Below are 25,883 nucleotides of genomic sequence, written 5' to 3'. Positions count from 1 at the left end.
CAGAGACATGTTTCCCTCAGCGGCAGAAAACCTTGCTGTCATATTGCACCCATGCTCTTACACTGTTGTATCTGCTCCCAGATGAAATTAGCACGAGGCCTCTGGAGATGCTGACGAACAGGAGGCCATGTGGTAAATCTGGGCTCGGTGCGGGGCGGGCAGACACAGAGAGGCAGATCGAGATGGCCGGAGCGGTGGAATAACATCTTAATCTATCTGAGAGGCAAACAGTGGCCGGTCTGTTTTTGGAGCACGCTGTCTTGGACGACTCCCAAGCAGAGGGGCAGGGAGCGGAGCCATCTTCAGCTGCTAGTCACTAACATGGCAGTAATAAGGCAGCGATGACCCTCCCAGGACTGCTGGCCAACACTCCCTCTGCCTCCTCTCCCTTCAGCACAAACGCACACACACAGAAAGGCAGCCTGTTCGACCGAGCCCTGAATACAGGACGCCTCCAAACTCTGTCCTCCCGGCTCGTTTACCGGCTCGCGGTCATTTTGAAAGGAGCCGTTAGCGATGCCGAGAGGTCGTTTGAACGTGGCTGAGCCGGGTTGAAAACGCACCTGACACCTGTCGGAGCCTGAAGTGTCGTCTGCTCTGACCTCACACTAGTAATATTATTTTCTGAAACTAAAAGTAGATTTTGCGGCAATTTGTCACATACATGGCTTCTCCTCTCTAACTTTGAAATAATCCAGACGTAATTTGATCAGAGGCTTTTTATTTTTATTATTTAGCATCATCAAACTCACACCTTGAATAAATTCAAATAAGATAAAGGGAGTGAAACTTTCTTTTTTAAATTTACTGTTAAATTCATCACGTTTGTGTGTCCCGGGTTGGTTTCAAATAAAAGACTTGGTGTTTAAAGTTTATAAAGGTTTGTAAATGGTTAAAACCATCAGAGGGACACACCAGGCCCTGAGCAAAACCTGGTTACAGTGAAAATACGATTAACGTAAAAACATCCACCTTTTGCAGATTCTTGTTTTGGGGCTTGCTTTGCTTTGACAGCGTCGTGGGTGGATTGTCCTGCGTGTGGTTTCGAGCATCCATGAACACCGGATGGCTTTTAGAGCTGAAAGTGCTGATTGTCAGACTGCCGACCCCACTGTGGACGTCTGGTTTTTGCCTTTGCGTGTCTTTTCTTTGCTAGCAGGAAAAAAAGAGATGAGAGTAAACACGTGTCTCACTGTTGCATGTATATCACGGGACTGATGATAAGGACACCGGCAGCTTTGATGAAATGTTGTTATTTTGTGCTTCTGGGATGTAAACAGCTGGCTGATGAGGGCGTGCCGCAGGGCTCCATCCTGGGACCACTCTTTCATTTAAAATACAGAGAGTTTTGGTGGTAGTGACGTTGACTATAATCAGCTTTTAAACCCTCTGCAGTTTGTTCTGTATGCTAATAAAAGTAAAGTAATTAACACCACTGAATCTCTCACACTGAATCGGTGCCTCAGTACAAATCCTTGGGCTGTTATTTAATATCTGACCCTCTTTTATGTCTCACATTAAGAAACACCTTCAGAGAAAACTCAAGTTCAAGCTGGATTTTTCTTTTGTTTGAGGTCAGAGACGTCCTGCTTTCACTCTCTGTCAGTGTTGGATTATTGTGATATTTATGCATTTGCTGCATACTGTCTATTGTGGACGACTGAGAGTCATCACCAGCACTGAAGCTTGTACTCACCCTGCCAGATTATATACCGCAGCTAAATCAGTGATTTGATCTGCTTTGTCCTTCCACACTGTGATATTCTTATTTACAGAGATATTCTGGGTCTCACTAACTGACCTACATCCAACAGAAAACTGTCCCAGCACTGTTTCTTATTTCCAGCTGTCCCTGGATCTATTTCTGATTTTATTGACTAGTTTTTTATTATTATTATGTAAATTTGTCGCTCCAAAAAAATCAACAAAATCTTAGTTCTTCACCTTACATGAAGTTTAGGTGGTTTTCAGTCATCATGTGAGACAGTCCGACAGTCCTGTCATCACAGTGTAAATGTTTCCTGATTTCAGATGCTTTTGTATTTTCCTCCTTAGCTAATGTAGATTTTTGTTCGTGTGTTTATCATGTTTTGCTCTAATTATTATTATTGTTATTATTATTTTTATTTTTTAACCTCTGGAGTTTTATTAAATTTAAGATAAAAAATATAATTAATAAAATACTTTTGTTTGCCATTTTTATTAGATAAACTGATTAAATAATGGGAAATATTTTAAATTCGTCTGACTAATTTATATTAAAACCATCGTAGTGATTTTCGGTTTAATTGTCCGGCGTGCACAGGCCAGCGTGTCGGTGTGTGTCGCACACGTGCACGCGCTGACAGTCCACCTGCACGCGTGTTTCTCGCGCTTCCACGTCGCCGTGCGTCGCGGAGAACAACACGAGTTTTGCGCATTGTTGTAAATTTGCATGCTCAAGTCCATATGGCCACTTCCTTTGGACCTGCTTTCCCAGCGCCGAAGGATTGTCAGGCCTGTCAGCCGATAAAGAATCACTTGACTTGCTATAACAAGTTCAAAAGGAGCTGATGACGCGCTGTTGATCCATGGAGAATCGGTAAAAGAAACACCCCTACTGCTCGCTGCTATCACTCCCATAGAGATAGCCCTGTTATTGATGGGGAATGCTTATGCTAATTTCTTGGGGGGAGGAGGAGGAAAAGTTTTTTATTATTATGTTGGAAAATGCTCAAGAAAAACGAAGAAAAGAAAGTGAATTCCGTGGGAGCATTTAGGAGCAGCATGGGAATCAGATTTTCATAGCGCATAATGAGGCAGCGAGCTGGTCCACTAATGTGTCACAGAGCTGCAAATATCTTTTAAAAGCAGGCTGCTGGCGGCCAGGGGCTGGCACGGGATGTTACAGCCTCTCTCGTTTGCCCCGTGGTTGGGATGAAAGCTGCTCGCCGCAGCTGCGTGTAGATTTCACGCGGTGAAAGTTGTCTGCGTGGAATTCAGAGAAGACGTAGAGGTGTTTGACTCCTGCGCGCTGTCACACTGACCGCTTCCATGTTCCTCGGCGTGACACAAGCAGCACGCAGAGGGGAGAAGATCACGAGAGCAGTGGCTGGGAGCTGGGAGGGGGGCTCTTCTGAATATGACCCCCAGATACCCCGCTGTGGGCCCACGTCCGGTTCCGCGGACATCTGATAGCATCTCAGGCGCTGACATTAATGCCTCTCTCGGTTCGACATTTTGAATAATCGAGGCTGTCTGCCGTCATCCCGCCACTAGCTGTCAGCAGCACCGCCTGCCTGTCTGTCTGTCCGTCCGTCTTATCGTGCTCTTACATTGTAGAAAACAAGCTGTCCGTACAAGAGAGCACTTGATACTTTTTTATTATTACCAAACCGTTCCCATAATTACCCCATAATCATTATATAATCCTTTAACAAAGCCTCCATTGAAGCCCTGTCTTTTGTCAAGGCTGGGACACTGAATCTATAATTGCATTATTCAGTCTCTTCCACCCCCCTATAGAAGCATAATATATCCAAAGCACCGCGCACAGGCAGCCTGTAGTTGCAGTCGAGCCAGTGCGCGACGTCTTTCTGTCATGTGTCCTTTTTTTTCTTTACGCATCGCGTAAAAAAAGTTGTGCCAACTCGAAGTTGAGGTCTCCTGTTGGAAATCTCCCCTCCTCAAAGAAAACTCTTTTTTTCTTTTTTCACTCCGGGCAGGGATCGCTTCCACGGAGCCGTGCGTGGAGAGCCATCCGTTGCAGTCGCGTTATCGATCTGTCATATTCTCTAATAATTCTCTTCTCTCGCGCGTTCAGGCACAAATAATAAAGCGTTAAAACATCGGCGCGAGTCCCCGAGGAGCGGCTTTGCGTGTGTGCGCGGGGATTGGCAGCACAACGAGGCTTATTTACATTAAATACGCCACAAGGTTACAGCGCAGATAGATGAGCGTCATTTTTAGCACTCGTTACTCGTGTTAAGCGGCGCTCAGGACGCAGAGCAGGAAACACTCGTTTATCCCGGACTTTCTGCGGCGAGGAGCGGAGGAGAGGACCGCGCGGCTCACCCAAGGTAAGCGATCCGACTTTTGGGAGCGGGGAGTGGGGACCCGCCGGGCTCGGTGCCGGAGAGCAGCCCGGGATTCAAACGTGTTTGTGGGACTTGAAGGTCAGAAACTCTCGGAGGTGGGTGCGAGGCGCTCTTCCTCCTGCCGGGGGAGAGGCGCCGAGGAGCGGATTATGGGCGCGATCACCGCCGGGCTCGGCAGCTGCGACGCCGGAGCGGAGCGGCTCTTTACCGCGACGCTCACCGGGCGGGGAGGAGGGGGGCGGGCGGGCTGCTGGCCGGCGGCTCGGGGCGGCAGGACCGGCTCATACCGGCGCATCTGACGGGAAAGTGTCCGCAGGGAGGACCGAGCAGAACTCGTCAGAGGTGAGAGGAGCCGGGCTGGGCCGAGTCACCCCCCCGCACCCCCATGCTTAGAAAAATCACAGCAATTATCGGAGCACCAGCACGGACTCTAACCCGCGGCGGGTTTCTGCTCCTGAGCCCCGCGTGTGCGTAAAGTGCGCGCGGCGGCGGAACCCGCAACTTTGCTCCGGCTCCGAGGCTGGGGGGGGGCGGGCAAAGTTCCGGAGACCTGCCATTTTGTGCCGAGGTCGGCTTTGACCGACGGGGCACGTGCGTGATTGCGCACGGTCGCGCGCTGACATGGACATTTTTGGGAGCCGCTGTCACTGCGGTGTGTGTTTGTTTGGGGTGGGGTGGGGTGGGGTGGGGGGTAGTTACACACAGCTTCTCCTTTAAAAATCATCAGTTTTTAGGATACCTGTTGGGGGGAGGGGGGGGGGGGGGGGGGTTCTCAGAGGTCCAGTTGACCCCTGGGCGTTTTGACAGGGCTGTGCACCCCGCTGTCTGAAAATAGTCGCTGTTCTCTGACCTTTGCTGAAGTTGACGCAGAAACAGAAAGTTGCTTCTTCCTCGGATCGATTTGAGAAGAGCTGAGATGCTGTCATTGTGTGAGGTACCTCAGGGCGGATATTATGACTGAACTGTCTGGGCGTAAACCCCTTTTGTCAGCTCCTCTCTGTCCCTCGCAAACATCACACGGACGAGTGTGTTTGGCCGTGCAGCTCCACATGTTGTCATTCTTTCTGCGTGAAATATTTGGGAAGACTCTGAGAAAAGGCCTCGCTCTGCAGGTCGGCCTGTCGGAGGAATTCCTGTGTGTGTCAGGCCTCGGTGGACTGTCAGTAATTTCTTTCATGTTCGTTTAGCTTTATAAAATAAAAATCATACAGGTTTCAGCCTCACATACCACTTGCTGATTAATTATCCAATTAATTCAAAGTGTTGTTGTCATTAAAAATAAGAATTCTCATGAAATATGCAAACATTATTTATCTTCACTTCACGGCAAATCACAGAGATTAATTCCTGTTTATGGGTGAGATGTTTAGTGTGAGATTTATTAAAGCAGAAACACACACACACAGATCTGACATTTTCCTGTGCTGCAACTTTCTGACCGATCGAGCTCGAAATGTGTCGTCGCCGGCCTCGCGTTAGTCGCTTCCCACCTGTGTCCATGTCAGCGTTGCGGAGGGGGGCCACGGGCCGTGACCGACAGCGGCGATACGCATCTCTCAGCCGCAAACGAGTGAGAAGGAAGTGATGAGACAGACGCAGGGGGAGAGGCAGAGAGGGGGAGCACGGCAAAGGATGGGATCCAATCCGTCCTCTCAGCTGCCTGTCAGTCAGTCGGTCCCGCGGCTGAGGAGACCCACTAGGCAGCAGCCGCTGTTGTCAGGCCGACACTCGCCAAATTATTTGACGTGCACACAATCGGACTTGTGGGAAAGCAAAGAAAAAAACACACACAGTGAAAATCAGAGACACCCGAGCGCCATGACAGGAACACACAAAACCACATGCATTACATAACGCAGCAGTCCTCAGGACGTCTGCGCAGGCGGTCGGACAGACTCGAGCGAGCCGCAGCTCCCAGCAGCCGCCTGCCTCGGGTAATTATGGGAGAGGGCTCCGGTGGTGGGCAGGTGGGATGGGGCCAGGTGCCGTCAGCAGCCACACGTTAATTCATATGTGTAGCCCGCCCCCCAGACACCCCGCCACCCTGTTCCTGTGTGGTACCTGCAGGGCAAGGCTGAGATGCTGACATCGTCCTCACTCTACTAACAAGGAGTGTGTGTGTGTGAGTGTGTGTGTGTGTGTGTGTGTGTGTGTGTGTGTGAAACACAGGCCGTGTCGAGCTTCCGTGACCTTGATTTTCAGAGTTCAAGCTAGAGAAGAAGAAGATGTTGTTGATGCTGATCTGACACACACACACACACACACACACACTCACACTCACACAATCAAATCTGGGATGTGAGCGACAGAAATGTTTTTTTTCTTGTTTTTTTTGTGAAATGAATTTTTCACTCAAACTTTTATCGGGAGCAGGAATTCTGAGTTTCCCCCCCGTGAGAAAAATTGGAGGATGTAGGAGGCGTTTGACCTGTTTCTCATAATTTAGCATTTTTTAGGATCTCATTGTGTTGATGGAATTTGTAAATAAGTAAACCTTTGAAACTGCGTTGATTCCACATGTAAAGCACATATTTGTCTGTGTGCATGGGGGGAGGATAAAAGCAGCTCTGCGTCTTCTCTGTAAATTAACGGCAGTTTGAAAAATGAGCAGGAAATAAATTTGCTCTGAAATGTGAGTGAAGGATCGGTGTGCAGCTTTCCCGTGTTTGCCCCGAGAGCTCGATAAGAGTCGGGAGGTTGAGAGCTGGAGGAGCAGCGGTGCGGGGGTGGGTTAGAGGGGGGTAATCATGGCCGTCAGTTTGATCTAAGAATAAAGAGTGTGGGGCAGATGAGGCGCTGACAGACAGGCTCGACTCAGTCCTCTCATGCCGGGGTGCCATCGCAAGGAGCGTCTGCCTGTCTGGGCGGCCGGGGGGGTGGGGGGTGGGGGGTGTTTTTGTACTTCAGATTTGGAGACCCGCCTGCTCGCAGGTCGCTCAGAGCCCAGGTGCTGCTGCGGCCTCGTCCTCCATCAGCAGCAGGAATGTGGTGAAAAACTGGAACGCGTAGCCGTGAGATTCCTCTGTTTGCCGCGGCTCCCCGCTGAGCCCCCCACCCCCCGCCCCCGGCGTTATTAGGGTTTTACAGAGTTTGGCTCCACTTTGGTATTATTTCTTTCTCCCTCAAAGTTCGTTAGCATTTTGGATTTAAGAATGCGGCGCGCGACGCCGGGGCTGTTTTCCCGTTTGATGTGTCGAACGGCACTGTGTTTTCAGCCGTGTCATTTCCACAGACAACAGCTTAACACAAACCGGCACGCACGCATCAATCACAGGTCCTGAAGCAGAGAATTGTTCCTGCTTAGCATTCAGCCGCGCTCGGCTAAGACGGTGGTAAATACCTCCACGAGATGGAAGGTTAGACCCACTTCACACACCGGCTCTGACTGCGAGGCGCATGTCATGTCTGCTCTTTAGCTGTGCGTCGTGGATGTGACCTCTGTAAACTTCCAGACCTCGGCTAATGAGCACGCCAAAGTAGCACAAGATGGAGGGAGAGAGAGAAGGAGGGAGTGAGGACTCCTGCACCTTTAATTATGATCAAGAGGTTTTCACCAAAGGACGGAGGCGTTCCAGTTCTGTTGCACTCGTAAATCTGGCCCCGGATGCCGTATATTGTGTCGAACGATTACTGTACACCATTATGGTGCATATTCGACTGCCTCTCCAGCACCTGATTTGCATAATTGGATCTTTAATGAAACTTGCCTTGTGGAACAAAAAATACAAAAAGAAAGATGAAAAAAAGTATGTGCGTGTGGGGTGGGGGGTACACACACAAACCAGCCCCCCCCAATGTTTGTGGTGAAATAAAGAGTTTTCAGGAGGTGATGAACAGGAGGAAGAGGCAGCGAGTGACCGTCTGCGTCCCGGGCGCTCGCACATCAGCGGCACGGCTACAAATCGGATGAGAAGTGGCTGTGAAAGCTGCACATTCCCAGCCAGGTCTCGCGGGTTAAGACTACAATAGCGGGATATTCTGTGGCCCGGGGGGGATTTCAGCTCCTCTGCTGTCGACACTCGTTGCACCAACTTGTTACTCAGGGAAGATGGCTCTTTTGTAGGAGAGCCGATTCCACGCTCGCCTGCTGGAATTCCTCTGTTGCAAATATTTTGACAAAGACTAATCAGCAGCCGTTGTTTTTTTATTCTCCTTTTTTTGGGGGGGGGGGGGGGCTGAGCTCCCTGCATCCTCCCGTCGGCCTTCTAGGCATGAAGGTTCAAATCCCACTGCTGCCTTAGTGACGGCGTGCGTCGCCCAAAACTGAGATTAAAAATAGAAATTCACGTTTTCACGAGTGTGTCATGAAAGAGAGGTGCTCTCTTATTTCTGCTCTGAGAGCGCCTCCACTCCAGAGTGGGACAGCTAATCGAGTGCTGGTGTCAAAAAACAGCCAAACGGCGGCGGTTTCTCCCTCGCTCTCCGTGTGAATGTGTTTCCACTCGACGTCTGTGGGAGTGGATCATGTGTCAGAGCAGTTTACAGGTGATTTGCAGGGCAGCGGCTCTACAGAGAGGTGCGTGGAAGGCGGGCAGGGTTCAAGTACCTCGGAGGCTCTGATCACGCCGAACGGAGCAATCCCAGCATCTGAGAGGACCCTTCAAACGCCTCCTTATCGCGCTCCTCGCCACAGCAGCCTCTATCATCTCTCTATCCAAATCATTTTCCCCCTCCGTCATCATCATCTTTTATTTCGTTGCTTCCCATCCCTCCTGTCTCGCTGCCACACCGGACGCCGGTGCAGTCCCCTCCTCATTAACAGATGTAGAAATCCTTTTTTTTACCCCGGCCTAATAACAAGATCAGAGTGGAAACTTCTTTACTTTCGGCCACAAATCGGAATGAAAAACGGCACACGTGATGACCTTTAATCACAATCAGATGTCTTTATTTTGTCCTGACAGGCTGGGTTTTGACCGAGCGCAGCTCGTGAGACTGCTCAAGTTAAATGTGCAGCAGTGGGAGCGAACAGACAGGAGGGATGATGATGTGCTTAACGGTATCTGTGGGCTTCCTCCTGAACACGCTGCTGCACAGATCCTGCGAGCCCGTGCTGATAAATTCAGTTTGATAAAAGGCAGCGAAATGCCGGCCTGTCTGCACACCTCTCTGTGAGCGCCGGTGCGTTCGTCACAGCCGGTGGAAGTCAAGCAAAGGGTTTTAATGTCACATCAGGCTAAATTAAAGACTCAATCGAAGGCCGTGAGAGCTGCAAGTTTTTATTTGCAGTGACAGTGGTGTGCTTCAGCCGTGGCTGCTGCTGGAGATTACCAGGCCCCAGTCGATGCAGGCAGTCGTTTTACATTTTCTATTTGTCTTTTGGGAGTTTTGTGATTATTTGCTGCTTGTTTTTAGCCTCGATGCTCATTTTGTATCTGATGACTTTGAGCAGGGGGAGGGTGTGTGTGTGTGTGTGTGTGTGTGTGTGTGCGTGCGTGCACGCTCATTTTGAGTCTGGCATTATTTTTCTAATTTGCTATTATTATTAGTATTAATCAAGAGAAATTAGATATGTGCTGCATTAATCATCAACCTTCCTAATATAGCAAACTGAGGGAGCATTTAAGAAAAGGCTGCATTTAAAGCACGCAGCCACCCCCCTCGAGAAGCCCTTTAATACCACATCGCTGTTCTCCATTTATGCAAAAGTAAATAAGTAAACCCAAAAGGCAAATGAGCATTCCAGCTTTAAACACACAGCCTTCTGTGAACGCCTGTCGCAGCCGCGACCGCGTCTCCGAGCAAAGCTGCCGAGAGGCGAAGGATCCCCACTGAGCTTTTTTTAATTTGAAGCTAAATACAAATGCTACCTGTTCTGCTTGTGTTTGAGGACAGGTTAGTCAGAAACAACTTCTTTCTAATTTTATGGGACATCTTTACTGTAAGCCTCGCTTAAATAGAAAACATTAGAACAGCTTCCAGACTGTGCAGGGCAATTAGGGAGGGAGTGAGGTGGGGGGTTCATCTTCTATTCATTTGATTTGTTCAGAGAGATTCCCCCAAAAATCTCTAAATAATAATCTGAGATGTTTCCACACAGTGAAGCAGGACCAGACAGGGCCGCGTCCACGAGCTTTTACTGTGGTGCCCCCACCCCACCCCAGGCTTTGGGGAAGTCAGAAGCGTCTTACAAACAAACCCCCAACCACACATTCACAGGTTGAATGATAGCAGACCTTTGCACACTGTTACACTCTTTAACACAGTAATGTTGTTTTTATGAGCTGCAGTGGTGCTGCAGAAAAGCTGAATGAATGCTCGCATTTTTAAGGAAGGCGCTGATATTTGAACACTGTCAGTGAAATTATCTATTTCTTATTTACTCCCACTGTAAGGTGAACACCATTTATTCTGGAAGCTTTTATTCTGAAAACAACAACAACAACCCAATTTCTGAAGCATCCTGTTATTGGTTTTTAATTGATTTCAAATGTGACACACTGCAGTATCTATCAGGATTTGACTTCAAACTTGAAGCTGAACTTTGTTTGTGTGAAACATTTAAGTTTCCTGCAGTGAGGTGACACACAGGTGTACCTGTCCTACTGACACTTCCTGTTTCAGTCCCAAAGCAGCCAATCAGCTGCGGATGGTAAACGTGATTTTAATGAAGTTCATACAGAATATTTGATCCTTTCTTTTCCCTTTTTTCCGTCTGTGCACACAAACAATTCCACCTGCTGTTTTATTTAATTAGGTACAGCAAACGTTACCTCTGTGTGTGTGTGTGTGTGTGTGTGTGTGTGTGTGTGTGTGTGTGTGTGTGTGTGTGTGTGTGTGTGTGCGCGCACACGTGGGGAGCTGTCAGTCTTTCATGAACTACTTTAAAAAGTGTTGTTCAAGGTGGGAACTAAATAGTGTTTATCTAGCACGTATCAGTGTTATTACTGGGGTCGGCTCTGTGATGTGCACGATTCCCCCGGCGACTCGCTCCTCGCTTTAAAATCTCTTTTTAAGTTGGGAGACGTTCCCGCCTCCACGCTAACACACACCCGAACAGGTCTCCCGCATTTTCTGACAGTTTCTCTCAAATCAGCGTTTTAATCTTCATCTTTGTAGTGGCCCACCCCGGCTCCCTTTCTTCCTCCTCCTCCTCAGCTTCCTTTTTCTCTTTGTCTTTTTCTTATTGTTATTATTTTTATGCGCCCCGATTGTGTTTTTTGCGTTCCTCTCTTGTGTCGTTAACAGGGAGAGTCGAGTGGAAGCGCTTCGAGTCAGGCTCGCTTGTCAGAAGCGAGCAGGGAGTCGGAGTAAACACGCAGAGCGTTTGCATGCGTGGTGTGGCTGATGGGCTCAGAGGGTGAGAGACAGACTGTACCCTGCATGCCCGCACGTCAGCGGCTTCATGTGAGATCCACTGAAGCCAAACTGCGATTGGTCGGCCAGGCGGCTGGTTAAGATTCAGATATCGGGCGAGCGTGTCTTTTGTCCCGCCCCTCCCTGAACCTGGTTCTGCAGGAGGGTTCTTCCTGTTAAAAGGGAGTTTTTCCTTCCCGCTGTCGCCAAGTGCTGCTCGTAGGATGTGATCTGATGGAATATAAATAACATTGAACTGAGCATCAGGATGAGTTCGAATGAGATATTGGTGGTTGCCAGCGAAGAAATGGATGTGCATGTTCCCCTCGCTGAGCGCCGCTTTTTCAGACTCCCCTTTCACACTGAAGCTCGTGGAGGACATCTTAAAGAGGCTCCATCATTTAAACACTCACTTCCTCCCTCCTCCCATCCAACTCGATGCTTCCACGCTCAAGGAAGTGCTTTGGCACAGAGGGAGAAATAAAGTCCACCTCAGATCTGCAGAGCAAACCTCTCCTGGTTGGCGATCGGCCCCCGAGGGCTCGTAGGCTGAGGCTACATCCCCATGAGAGGAGGAGGAAGGCTGAGAGCGAGGAAGGAGTGTGAACAAGAGTCGGCCTGACCTCGGGTCAGTGTGGGTGGGGTGGGGGGTGATGTTCACTGATATGAGCGAACGTGGTCACCTCCCTGCATCATGGAAGCTTCTTTACAAAATAAAGACTTTGCTTCATGAAAAAATGTTGTGACTGACGCGATCATGCTTTTTTAATAACAACTGGAAATCAGGCCATGAGTCTGAACTCTACAGAAGTTCACAGCGGTCATGTAGGAGCCGTGATGCTGATATGTTGTGTGTAAATCTGAGGTGTCGTCAGTTTCTGGCGGTGATCGTAGCTCCAGATTTACAGGCTGTGTGGCGTCGGAGCGAGGAGGGTCTGAGGAGGAAGCGGAAGACGTCTGAATTTATTTAAAAATTCTGTCCAGGATCGAAATGATGAAGCACAAAAAACGTGACGCGCTTCCTTTTTTCTGTGAATTTTGGAGGGCGGAGCTCTCCGTGAAGAGTCAGGGTGCAGGCGTCGCTCCCACTTAGCAGCCCTGACAGGTGATGTGAGCCCTCAGGTGTTTCAGCACGGCTTGCTGGCTGTACTGTACATACCTGTGTGCGTGTGTCAGGGACTGTTGGGAGGGGTGAGGTGTGTGTTTGGGGGGGGGGTTGAATCAGCCATTACCAGCGTTCATGTGGAGCCCCGGCAGAGGTCAGTCTCCTCCTCGACACCCCTTTTTCATCCAATTTCTGAGGCTGCGGGCGGCCGCTCGCCGTGCTTTTGTTGCCGGAGGTAATCTGTGAAGTGATCTTAATTATGGAGGTTCGGCCTGTCCCCCCACCCCCACCACCTCTTCCTCCTCTCGCTGTCTCCTTCTTTTTCTCTCTTCCTCTCTGTACACGCTTTTAATCAAACAGCGTAGTTAGCTCGTAATGAGGGCGAAGGGAGCACGTGCGCTCCTGCTTACACATGCTGCGAGGCTTCGAGGAGAACGAGGAGGATGAGGAGGGTGAGGAAGGATGGGGAGGGGCGAGTTTCACTCACAGGTTTGCCTGGAAGATTTTTGCAAACATCTCTAACTGAATGTGAACTGGTCTGAAGTCAGTGTGATAAATAAACCAGCTAACGTGTGTGAGAGAGAGATGCACTTTTGCCTGACTGCTGCGTGCTGATTGGTCTGATTTATTTTCCTGCTGAATTTGTATAATTTATTTTAACGTGTTGTGTTTTGTCACAAACGCCACAAACTCTTTTCAGCTTCTGTAAAAGTAAAGTCCGGACTGTGTGTGTGTGTGTGTGTGTGTGTGTGTGTGTGTGTGTGTTGAGCCCTCGGGGCTGAAGTGGGAGGGTGAGGGGTGAAGTCGGGGCAGTGGGGGGTCAGTGGGGATCCGTTACATGTTAAACGGTCGAGGCATTGATGAGATGGTCCGGCGAGGATTAGACCGACAATCCTGATGGACGCTGAAAAGGTGACCACATGAGGAGGGGCGTGTGTGTGTGTGTGTGTGCATGAGATCACGTGCACCCCTCACACAGGGTCCTGGGAGCCATTTCCAGGTCAGAGTGAGGTCAAAGGGCGGCTGAATGACAGTCAGATCAGACGTTGTCGAGTGTGATGATGTCACTTCTTCCTCATGGTTTTTTACTGCTTTGCAAACATTAATGAGGTTTTTTACCTTTCCTGTGACGTCGCCCGTCGTGCGATCGGCAGCTCGTCTCCTCTGAGCTTCGGTGGTTTTTTTCTCGTGTTCAGACTGAAGCAGATCGCCGACCTCGCACGCCGACCTGTTCCGTACGCGGAGCGTCGAGCTCTGCAGATCCGGCGGACTGAACGTCTGAAGCATCGACGTTTCTGGAAAATCAATTCCATTTGGACGAATAATTTTTTTCCTGGATTTTCCCAACGAATCATGAGAAATGTAATGATTTGTATTCATCTTCATTTACTCTCTGTTTAAGTCAGTGCAGGGTCAAAGGTCGCGTCTTTACCGAGCAGTGTTAATAAATGTTTTGCTGACAGTGGGTGACCGAAGGAGGATGCAGGCCGAGCTCGCTGTGCGCTCGGACCCGGAGCTTCATACGTCCAGCTGTCATTCCGCAGCTTTGCGTGTGGTGATGTCACAGCGAGCAGACAAATACCCCGCCCTGCAGGTCAGGGCAGCCATGTTCAGATCAAAGTCTGTATATAAAAGATGGTGGTAGCCAACGTGATGATTTTGGATCCTCTATGTTGGTTCTTTGGAGTGACACAGAGGCATCAGAGTGTGTGTTTGTGTGTGTCTGTGTGTGTGTTACAGTGAGGCTGCTAATTCCTTCAGGGTCAGGAGGCGGGGCTAGGGTTAAACGCTGTGGTGGGGAGGTCAGCGGTGATTAGCTGCCATCTGAACTAACGGCCGGATGCTGAAGAAGAAGGAGTGGGAGGGGCCAGCAGTGTGCTCGCCCCCCCCCTTGTCCTTATATTATTAAAGGTTGCCTCCATGCTTAAGTAAGGCCAGGCAGATGGGCCTTTTCATAAATCATGCTTATAAGATGATTACAGGCGTCGCCGCCCAGCATTCTCTCCCCTTCGCCCTCACTACAGTAGCGCTCAGAGTTTTCCTCAAGGCCGGCTAATCTCGGCGTGTTTTTAAACCCACAGAGCCGAAGCTGAAGTCTGATTATTTTACTGACCCGGGGAGAGAAAGGAGACACCGAGAGCAACAAAGAAGGGGAGAAAAATGCAAAAGATAAGAGCGAGTGCCGCCTCCTCTCCCACTTGTTCTGCTCCCGAGCTCAGAAAGTTGCTCAGGAACAGGATGTTCGATATATAGCACTGTGTGTGTGTGTGTGCTGTTCCTTGATGTATGCGCCGTGTCAGGCAGTCATTGTCTCCTGGGTAAAGAATGATAGTTCAAATACCTAGCATCTCTCCCCTGGTGCTCCAAACGCTCGCCTTTGAAGTTTTTATAATCCATCTGTCATCTGCGAGCAGGGAGGGCACATGTTCTGTACCACTCAATTACCAAATTCTCTTTTTGCCAACTACAATGAAACAGGAAGCAAATAATATGGGCGACCCTGAAAAAAAGCGAGAGGGGGGAGGAGGGGGGGGTGAATGGAGAGAGAGAGAAAGAGGGAGGAATTGCTTGAAAATCCTGCGTTCCTGACTTTCTCACGCACTTGATTGTGTCCCCTCGCTGCCTCTCATAACAGGAGAACAAAGCCTGTTTGTTGTGGGTGGAATGCCTAAAATGCTTCCTACTGTTACAATTATGAAGAATTTGATTGAATGTGTATTGTTTCAAGGGCTTGGTGATTTTGATCATTTTTTTAAGTGCCTTAGATTGTTACTCGGCTTCCCCACCCCCCCATGAGAAATAATAAGCAGTCACCTAATCAGATTCCATTTGATATAAACATTTCATTTGTTATAAGGCCGGTCAATGTCGCGCGTGTTTTCCGCGATGCATTATTCATCGCGCACGCTCCGAGATGCGTTCTGAATGGCTTTTCTGTCAGCAGCTGGATGGAGTATCTAATGAAGTTTGCCGCACTTCTTGGTGTTAAAATCGTCTTTAATTGGTGAGCGCTTTGTTGTGCGTCGCTTTAAAGCCGTGCTGAGGAAAACTTCAGATGACTGCGTGGAAAATAACAACAGCGGCGGCTGCAAATTATGGCTCGGAAACATATTTCATTTACATACGCCGCAGGCCGCTTTTAAGGCGTCTACCTTTTAATTCTTTTTCATATTTAACACTCGATACAAAACAATAAGAAAGCCTCAGATCTGCGTGTCTGGTTCCTCGTTTACATCCGAGCCCCCCACCCCGTCCCTCGGCGTCCTCACCGGGAGGAAGATGAAAAGATTGTTTTGAGAAGCTCCAAAGGAAATTTGACGTTCTTTGGTTGCTTCTGAAACTTCCAATATTCTGCCGTAATTGTTTCGTGCACGTTATATATCTTCGTTTGGGGTGGGGGGGCTGGGGGGAGATGAGGAACGCGTCGGCCTCTTTCTTCCCAAATAAAAGGCAGCAGAACCCATCTGGTTGGGTGATCCACTGCTGGCCCTCTCGCGCTCATCGCTGAAATAATACTCCCTCTAATGACTCCCGCATATTCTGAAATCTCCCTTTTGAAATTGGTCTTGGCAGATTATTTGCAGGTACTTGAGTTGCATCTGTTTGCAATTTTGCAAATGTGGAAGACTTTAATGCCGGGCAGGGCGGCGAGCAGAGAAGAGGCTATTTTAATCCCTGGGATAACACCGGCTGTCGGCGTGAGGGGGCCCAGGCGAATGTCGGGACAGTACCTGCACGTATACCGGCGCTGACCCCACCCCCCCGACCCCATCCATCCATCTGTACTGTGTGGACGCTGGGGGTGAAAGCAGGAGGCCATCACGTACCCTCAGAAACAAAGGGCTCCTGTCCCTGCAGCCAGCAGCAGATTCAGTAACAGGTTCAGTTTCCAGAAGACGGAAATTTATGTAAATGTTATGATGCGCTGTGACAGCGGGTTGTCGCCACGGCTCACCCGGGTCGCCCAGTTAGAGTGAAAGAAGCAGTCCAGTCCGTTAGGCAGGAGGCTCTGGGTTCAGACCTTCCTGGGTTTCCTTGGTTTTCAAAATAAAAGAATAAAAGAACCCCTGTTTGAAGCTGAAAAGTCACTCGTGGTCTTTTATTTGGATCACGTTTAATTTTCAGCCTTTGTCTGACCACGAGCTCGTGGCGGACACTCGGCATCAACGAGCGAAGAGCAAGAAGCGCTGCGGGTTTCGAGCTCGTCCAGGTGCCGGGGCTGGCACCGTGGATACGCAGGCGTACCTGCACAGAGTCGCCCGGACGCGAGCTGCGTCGGCGTGCCCCGATGAGCCGCGCGCTGCATTCAGTCACTTACGACACGAATAACTGAGCGGAGGCCGTCGGTTATTTATGTTGTCCAGATAAAGTGCAGTGATTAGCGAGGCTAAACCAAAGCTGAAATGATTGTGACTTCAGTCCCTATTATTTCTACCATGTGGCGAGCAGCTGACCAGCTTAAGCCTCCCCCTCGCGCCCCCGCCCCCTCCCTCTTTTAAAGCTGTAATAAGGTGCCCTATTGTCCGATGGCAGGGAGAAGCGGGGCCGCGGCCGAGCCCACCCAGCTGACTGTAATTTCATAGGTGGTTACAATTACATTAATTACATATTTCATCAACAGTGTTTATCCAGCCGCGCGGTGAATGAAGAGGCCAAACTTTTAACTTTTGTTTTTGCATTTCTTGTTTCCCCCCTTTCTCCTTCCTCCTCCTCTTCCTCCTCCATTTTTTTTTTGTGGTTGTTTTATTAGGAGCGAGGGGAGGGGAGGTGCCAGAGGAGGAATTATGCTGAAAGTGTATGCCTTGCAACTTTTCCCCTCCCTGTTGGAAATGTTTATTTGAACAGTAAGCTCATGATTTGAATATTTGTAATCCATGCTTAAATTTACAGGCCAGATGAACTTTTTGGCACAGAATGGCAACCATAAGTAGGATTTTGAGAAAAGCTTTACAAAATTTTAAGCCATGTGCAAGGCTTATATAATTTAGAAGGGGGGGAAATATGCACAAATAAAACAGGCTCTGTCTTATTTACTTTACACTCGCAGAAAAAAATGCATCATATGGCCTCTGACGTACGGACGTATATGTGCGGATGCACGCGGAGTTGTGTCTTTGCAGGAGACTCAGCTGCTTGTGAGTCTGTGCGGGAATAACGTCCACCCCGGTGTCGGCGGGTGCCACCCATCGTGGAGGGGGAGGGGGGAGAGCGGGGTCAGCGAGGCAGGCGGGAGGAAAAGGAAGACTTTCTTAAATGATGCTAATCAGTCCGGAGGGGCCTGGCCCTCTCTGCCTCATCAGGCTGCTGTAATTCAGATGTGCCGAGAACCTGGAATTAAACGTGTCACTGTGAGGCGCACGTGTGTGTGCGTGCGTGTGTGTGTGTGTGTGTGTGTGTGTGTGTGTGTGTGTGCGCGCGTGCGTGTGTGTGTGCGTGCGTGCGTGCGTGCGTGCGTGCGTGTGTGTGTGTGTGTGTGTGTGTGTGTGTGTGTGTGTGAGGGGTGTTTAGGGGTTAAGTAGAACCAAATTAGTCGATGGGAGCACTAACAGCAGCGGGAGCTTTCTGTGTGGCTACTTCTTGGTGAATGTCAAGATGATTTAGCTGCTCTTCTGCTCGCCGTCTGTCTCTGAGCGCCGCTCCTCCAATCACGGCTCCGGGCTGTCTGTTTGTGGCCCTCCATGCAACAAATGAATATTAAATCTACGCTGGGCATTTTCGCACAATGGCAGGAGGTTACGCTTTGAAATATGAGAACGGTTAGAGCCAGAAATCCTGCGAGGTAACATCACTAAAGTCTCACAGGAAGTTTAACATCTATAAAGTGGGGGGGGGGCTCCTGACCGCTGGAGCCAGCATATGCGCTGTAATATATTTTAATCACTGTGGAGGACGCATAAATTAGGCTTCCTTTATTCGATAAAAGCTGTAAATAAAAGCCTGTTTGCTGATAAAATTAAAACTCTGAAGGAAAATGAGAATATTTGCACAATAATGAAATGAGGAGTGGAGGGGTCACAGGAAAACACTCGTGCTTTACTTTCTTTGCTGCTTCCTGTGAAAAGTCTAAAACATCACGTTGATGTGTGAACAGATTCTGGTCTGAACATATTTGTTTAGGGTTTCTGTGCTCTTCATACTGATCTTCTTTCTGTGTGTGGCTGAATGTGGCTCACTGCGATCTTTCATTTGTGCTCTAGAACATTTCATGCTTCGTGTCATTCGGCGTCATCACCGGCTGTACCTAATGTTCAGGTTTTATTCATGTGGACCTGCTAAGCTGTCGCTGGGCTCCTGTTTCTGGTAGAGCCGGTGCTGCGTGCAGGTGAGGTGGCGGCGCTGCGGCTGTGCCGACACGCACGCACAAAATGCTGCGTGTGTTTGTAGTGCTTACAGTGCTTATCGACATTATTCATGCTCGTTTTTACAGCACGGGAAATTTCACGGAAAAATCACAGCTTCTTTATGTTCAAATGAAAAATAAATACATAATTAAAAATAATGCCAATTTATATTATTTATGTAAAGAGCAGTAAATAAATAAAAGGTTCCTAGTGATCAGTGTCTGCTGAGAGCGTCTCAGTGAGGCGAGTGTGAAGAAGGAAAACGTAGCGGTCGCTGTGAATCAGAGCCGGTTTGAGAGTAAAATGAGAGAGGTTAGTGTTGATGAGTGTTTCCTGTGAGCTCACAGTGAAGAGTGAGTGTGTGTGTGTGTGTGTGTGTGTGTGTGTGTGTGTGTGCGCGCGGGGACACCAGTTGGGCTAACAGCTGAATCATGGCTCAGCCGCTGCCCCTCGTAGTCCTTGGCAGTTAGCGGTGTGAAAAAGCCTTCTCTTTGAGGGCATTATATAGATTAATGTGCTGCGCCTCGGGCACACACACTCACACACACACACACTCACACACACACACCTCGCCAGGGAGGGATACTGACTCAGTGTGTGTGTGCAGCATTGGATTGTTGAGTTTACTGAGTGTGTGTGTGTGTGTGTGTGTGTGTGTGTGAGTGTGTGTGTGTGTGAGTGTGTGTGTGTGTGAGTGTGTGTGTGTGTGAGCTGAGAGAGAGAAGCTCGCCTGGTTGATTTTTGAATTATTTTTTTTATAAATCACTTATATATTAAAATTTGTTTTTAAGGTGGAAATGCAGTTTAGCGGTTTGTCTTTAAGGTGGAAATGCATTTCAGGGACGACACAAAGATATCGTTCCTGCTTTTCTACGCTGAACTTTTTCACCTCATGTGAGGCTTTAAGTTTATGCAGGGTGTTGGTGGGGGGGTCGTGTAGGGACGGCTTTCTCTGAAGGTATTTTTATGTGGATTAGGGGGTGTTTATGAGGACTGGCTGACCACAAAAGGGGGAGGGGGGTGTTTCTCCTCACTCTCTCTGTTTTACCCCCCCCCTGTTTTCCCCTTTCTAGCCGAATTAGCTGTGAGTTTAGCGGAGTGCGATCAGGGTGTAGCTGAGCTGATTCACACACACACACGGCCGCTGGAAGCAAACGCAGATGGAAAAGTACAACAGTGTTCCAGCTGAAGTTACAGCTTGTCGGGGTAAACAGGACACTTCAACTTTTAAAGGCCTTGCTTGCCCCCCTTTTCTCATCTCGCTGGAAACTGCGCGGTGAAATTTATCGTATCAGGATTTAACGCGTTCCAGCCCAGATCAGTCAATCTGTGGGTGTTTCTATGACACCCAACCGTGCGTGCGCCACGTACATACGTGTGCACGTGGAGCCGGAGCGTGTGCCGGTATCTGCAGCCGGTGGTCTAAATAACCTACTTTTGTCTGACAGCGGCGCGGAGACACGGAGGTGCACATATGCAGAAAGCTATTTGGAAAGGCCTCCTCGTAGCTGTCAGCTTTTATTATGCGCTGAGGTGTCATGTTTGTTAGGAAGCTGAGTGCAGATGGCAGAGTGGAAGAAATGGATCACTAATTTTAACAATGATTAATGAACAGAGATGGAAAATGAATTACATCGGACTATTGGAGGCAAGGAATATTTTCTCTGAAAATGTTAACTTCGGCTGCCAGGCAGCCGGCCGTGCTGTGGGTGTTATTGAGGAGGGGGAGTGTGTGTGTGTGTGTGTGTGTGTGTGTGTGCGTGCGTGTGTGCGCTCTAAGGTGCAATTTTTCCCCTGCATCTTTTGTAGAATCAACACTTCACTGCTCTTGCCTATTACTTTAGTGCTCGCCTGCTTAAACACTGCCAGCTTCACACACGCTGTTGTTCCCCCTGTGTGTACTGCTCTAGCAGTTAAGGTACACACTCTTTAATAAGGTAAACACAGGAAAGGTTAGACTGTCTTAAAATGTTCCCTATTTTCATTACTCTGCAGTGCGCTTTATATCAAATCAGAGATGTTGCAGATTCAATCAAGTGTTAGCAGCTCGTGCCGAGGCGTCTGCCTTTAACCGCTCTCTGAGCGCAGCGTGTCTGCAGGTCTGCAGGCGGAGGCGTGGCCGGGGGTGTTCGGACTCCCTTTTTGTCCCTACGGGTGCAGTGTGTGCCTGTGCACCCCAAGGGTGCACCTGTGTGCCCTGAAGGCTCACGCATGCTCCGTTTCTTCTGCACTCGGGACACAGTCAGATATTCCGATGAGGAGCTTCGATGTGTTGTGACACGGTGGTGCAGAGGTTAGCAGCACAGTTCTGGGTTTGAACCTTGATGTGTTCTCGCTGTGGCCCGTGAATATCTCCATTTCTGCAGGCTTGCATTAGAGCGAGCCTTTTTATTTTTATTTTGTGAATGTTTTTGTAGCAAAATGTAAAAACGTTCAAACTGAAGCCTCAGCGTCTGTCACGTATTTGTGTGGTGCAGAATAAAACCAAGGCCCGACCTGCTTTAGTCTTAACACCACACATATCAACTCAGGCCCATCAAACCTGCTGCAGAGGACGAGTCAGCTTTCAGATGCGATGGCAGCCAGACCGCAGACCTGCCATCCTCCATTGTTTGTGATCTGAGGGGAAACCTTGGAGTTTCTGCCACTTTTTCCCCTCGCATCAGACCCACTCCCTCACCCCGTCGCCCCCCTCCCAGACGCGTCTCTGCCGATGTTCGTCTGGTGGGCGGCTGGTGGAACACGGTTTAATAGGTAGATGTGAACTATTTTGAATTTAATTAATCTCCTGATGAGAAAAAAGAGAAAACAGCAACTTCCAGCAACACAGTGTGTGTGTGTGTGTGTGTGTGTGTGTGTGTGTGTGTGTGTGTGTGCACGTTTGAGGAGACAGAGGGAGAGATCTCAGGTTACGGCAGCATATGCTAAGCACTCGGAAAACATACACAATGCCTTTGGTGAACAAGGTAGTCGGTATGCCCCTGGGAGCCAATTTGGATTGTGACTTAAGGCAACGTCGTGGCTTTGTGTGTGTGTGTGTGTGTGTGTGTGTGTGTGTGTGTGTGTGTGTGTGTGTGAGAGATTTACTCTTGACGCTCCATTGAAACAGTAGTGGTGGGTAAATCTGGGTGGCCCTCCTGCAGACCCTCCACATCTGTGTCCCCCCCCCCCCCCCCCCTGCAGGACTGAGCCGGCTCCTCTCTGCCTGGCTGCTCCTCCGCACTCACAGCACACTCAGCCAGACCTCGTTTTACCCAATCACAGCGTCCGCGGTAACCAAACCCACCGCGGCAGACGACGGTATTGATCTGAGCGTGAGTGGCAGGCGGGGTACGGCGCGCGGCGTGGAGCATTTAGCGCCTAGATTGAGGGTAAATATACAAAAAAGGAGATCTCGCAGATTCCCGTCTAAGCAAACTTTGACAGATTTAAGCAAACGTTTGAAATGTCACAAAAAATGAAATGTAAATCAGGAGCAGTTTAGTCAGCTGCGTCGAAACGGATAAATTAACTTCTTCAACAAAGAGCAAAGCTCCGCCACTTTTTAGGCGTTCCTCCTCGATGTGAAGTCTGTGCAGAGGAAGCAAACGCTGGCAGAAGCTCCGATATCTGCCAGCCGGGCTGCTCTAACAGGAAGTGCCGGCCTTTCTTACTCCGTGCTCTCCGAGCGCTCGTGCAGCGCGGGGCGTCGAGGAGCGGCGTGGGGCTTTTGCACTCCCCTCATCAGCCGTCACTGCAGAAAACATCATCATCAGAAGAAGAAATGAAAAAAGTCAGACACTGATGTGCACAAGCAATTACAGTTCATATATTTGTTAGATTATTCGTGTAAACGACATCACGTCTGCACAGGAAGTGCTGGGGAAAATAAAGCCGTGTGTCGGGGGGGGGGTCTTTGTCTGCTGTCGCCACCGTTACAAACTTGTCAAGCTTCAAATGTGTGTGACTGTGAATTTCCTGGTGTGTGTGCTTTGTTTACAGGCTCTTGTCGTCCCACCTTCTGTGAAGCTGTCGGCGCTCTTCCTGACACCCGGCGCTCGCTGGAGAGGCGGCAGTCACGCAGGTACGATTGCACCGATTGATCGCGGGAGAAAGGGGAGGATATTAAAGGTGTCTGTCACATTTGTGCGCTCTCCTGCTTTGCTTTCTTTCCCAAAAGTCCACAAAGTCGTGCCGTACTTTCTCTGAGTTGGCCTGTCGCAGTGTCTGCCGGCGGCTCAACGGCGTGCTCGTTGGACTCCACGCTTCCACTGCCAGCGTGCACGCACGTACTCACGGCAGCTGAAGATGTGGTCAAAGCGGCCGTGTTTGGGCGTGTTTTCGTGCATCCGCGGCGTGAGTTTGAAGGCACATATGCCGGGATGCATGGCGGCAGAGCTGGCAGCAGGATGCGTCGGGGGCGTGTTTCTGCTGCGCGTGTGACTCCGAGTCTGTTAAATCTGCTCTTTGCATCTGTCTGCTATTAAACTGAATCTGGCTCCGTTTAACGTCTTCTCCTCATCACGCGCAGAGAAAAATAAAAAATCAACCTGTAGCTGCAACATAAATACGAGCAGCGAAGATATGAAATATTGATTCAATTATCAGAAACACTCAGACGGCCTGTTTACTTTTTCCTTGGACTGAATTCTGAGCGTCCAGATGTGGAGCCGCTGATGTGAGGCTTCCTGGAAATTTCAGGACGTTTTCGGCTGGCGGGCGCGCTGCGGTCAGACTTTGCCGCTGGTCGTTACTGTGGTAACAGAGGAGATGGAGACAGGGTTGAGAGAAAGCTTATTTGAACCCAAACCTGGGTCTCTTTTTAAATCTGAGCCGTCTGGTTGCACGAATGTAACGTAAAGTGTGACCGAACGATGGAAACGCCCCGACACCTCTGCATCATCCGCCAGTTTTTATATGGTCACTTTTCTTAACTATGTGAATGAGGGAGCGTTTCTGAATGTCCACACATGTATGTGTGTGCATGCACGCCTGCCCTGCACGTCATATCGCTTCATCCGTTAAACAGAAGGAGGGTTCTTCTTCTGTCTGCTCCTTTTCCTGCATGATTTGAGCGACGTACAGATGATTCACTTACTGAGGATGTCCATAAATGTCAGCTGTACGTTATTCTTTTAAATGTTGATTTCACACGGAGGCCGGAGCGGTGACACTGTGCTAAAGTTTAACTGCACATTTAAACCGTGAGCTACGTGAAGAAAAAGAAACACAATTTCACCTTTAAAAGGGAAAGTTTGTGTTAATGAACAGAGTGTCTTTTTTTAAACTTACTGAAAAAAACATTCATGTCTGTGAGTTTAGTTTTATTCATTTAGCGCAGTCACGGCTCTTTGTACTGTAAGACCTACAGTAATACAGGCAGGCTCATTTTACAGGTTTAACTACATATTACAGAAATGCTGCTTTAATGAATAAAAGAAATAAATTACAGAAAGCTTTCTTTCCTGTGCCCGCCTTTACATTTTCCATAGCTGTCCAGTGGGCCGGATTGGCCTCTTTCCTGGGCCGATTCTGGCCCCTGGGCCTTGCGTTTGACACCCCATCTCTATAAGAAGAACTTGGTGACAGTGGGAAGGAAAAACTCCCTTTTAACAGGAAGAAACCTTCAGCAGAACCAGGCTCAGGGAGGGGCGGGGCCATCCAAAACACACCAGTCTTTTCAGCACATATTCACACACACACACACACACACACTCGCACACACACACACTCGCACACACACACTCGCGCACACACACACACACACACACACACACACTCGCACACACACACACACACACACACACACTCGCACACACACACACACACACACTCGCACACACACACACTCGCGCACACACACACACACACTCGCACACACACACACACACACACACACACTCGCACACACACACACACACACTCGCACACACACACACACACACACACACACTCGCACACACACACACACACACACACACACACTCGCACACACACACACACACACACTCGCACACACACACACACTCGCACACACACTCGCACACACACACACTCGCACACACACACACACTCGCACACACACTCGCACACACACACACACTCGCACACACACACACACACACTCGCGCACACACACACACACACTCGCGCACACACACACACACACACTCGCGCACACACACACACACACTCGCACACACACTCGCACACACACACACACTCGCACACACACTCGCACACACACACACACTCGCACACACACTCGCGCACACACACACACACACTCGCGCACACACACACACACACACACACACACACACACACACTCGCACACACACACACTCGCGCACACACACACACACACTCGCACACACACACACACACACACACACTCGCACACACACACACACACACACACACACTCGCACACACACACACACACACACACACACACACACACACACTCGGCCTGTCACAGAGCCACACCGCTGTCATTTCCTCTCTGTGCAGCTCAAGGAGACAATTAGCAAACAGAGGTGACACGGTAAACAGGTGCGAGCCATTATTCCTGGAGCTGGATGAGCGTGGCCACCCCATCCCTCACCGTGATGGGCTGTTACTGTGTGTGTGTGGGGGGGGGCATGCTTCATCCTACCCAGTTGTCTGTAATCAGCACGTCATCATCATCATCATCATTGCAGAAACGAGACTCTCTCTCTCCGAGGCTCACATTCATCTTTAAATCCATACCTGTCTGCCCGCCGTCCCTCCTCTTCCTCGCTCATAATTACTCCTCTCTCACGTCTCTGTGTTCTTTTCGTTTGTAAAAGTCCTTCGTCCTGGGAGAGAGGGGGCGTCCCACGCAGCAGAGGGAGGGTTGAGGGTCAGGACGGTTTGTAAAAAATTGATTGGTGGTAAAGTGCTAATCAATGAAAGCTGGAAGTTCATGTATCAGAGGAGCAGGTATGTACCGGAGCGTACATACTGCCGGTGGCGTGGCGCGCCGTGCTGTTTAGGAACACGTTTTTGATTAATCAAATATAGCACGCGGTGAGTCACGGCGTGTTGGCTCGTGTCATATCG

The 25,883-nt window shown here is 49.4% G+C and overlaps 1 protein-coding gene across 3 annotated transcripts in view; it reads left to right on the top strand.

Annotated features, from left to right (window-relative positions):
• Window positions 1-3,445: 3,445 nt before the first annotated feature.
• Window positions 3,446-25,883, top strand: part of znf536 (zinc finger protein 536) — a 204,046-nt gene continuing 181,608 nt past the window's right edge. For all 3 annotated transcript variants that reach the window (XM_085401500.1, XM_085402199.1, XM_085402670.1), the window contains exons 1-2: window positions 3,446-4,058; window positions 22,800-22,881. The gene's annotated coding sequence lies outside the window, so the exon portion shown is untranslated. The remainder of the gene's footprint in view (window positions 4,059-22,799; window positions 22,882-25,883) is intronic.

The sequence above is a fragment of the Rhamphochromis longiceps genome, linkage group LG1, assembly GCF_057381845.1.
Source record: "Rhamphochromis longiceps isolate RC_006_pf linkage group LG1, R_longiceps_female_GT1.1, whole genome shotgun sequence".
Lineage (NCBI taxonomy): Eukaryota > Metazoa > Chordata > Actinopteri > Cichliformes > Cichlidae > Rhamphochromis > Rhamphochromis longiceps.
This window is presented reverse-complemented; position numbering and strand designations above follow the sequence as displayed.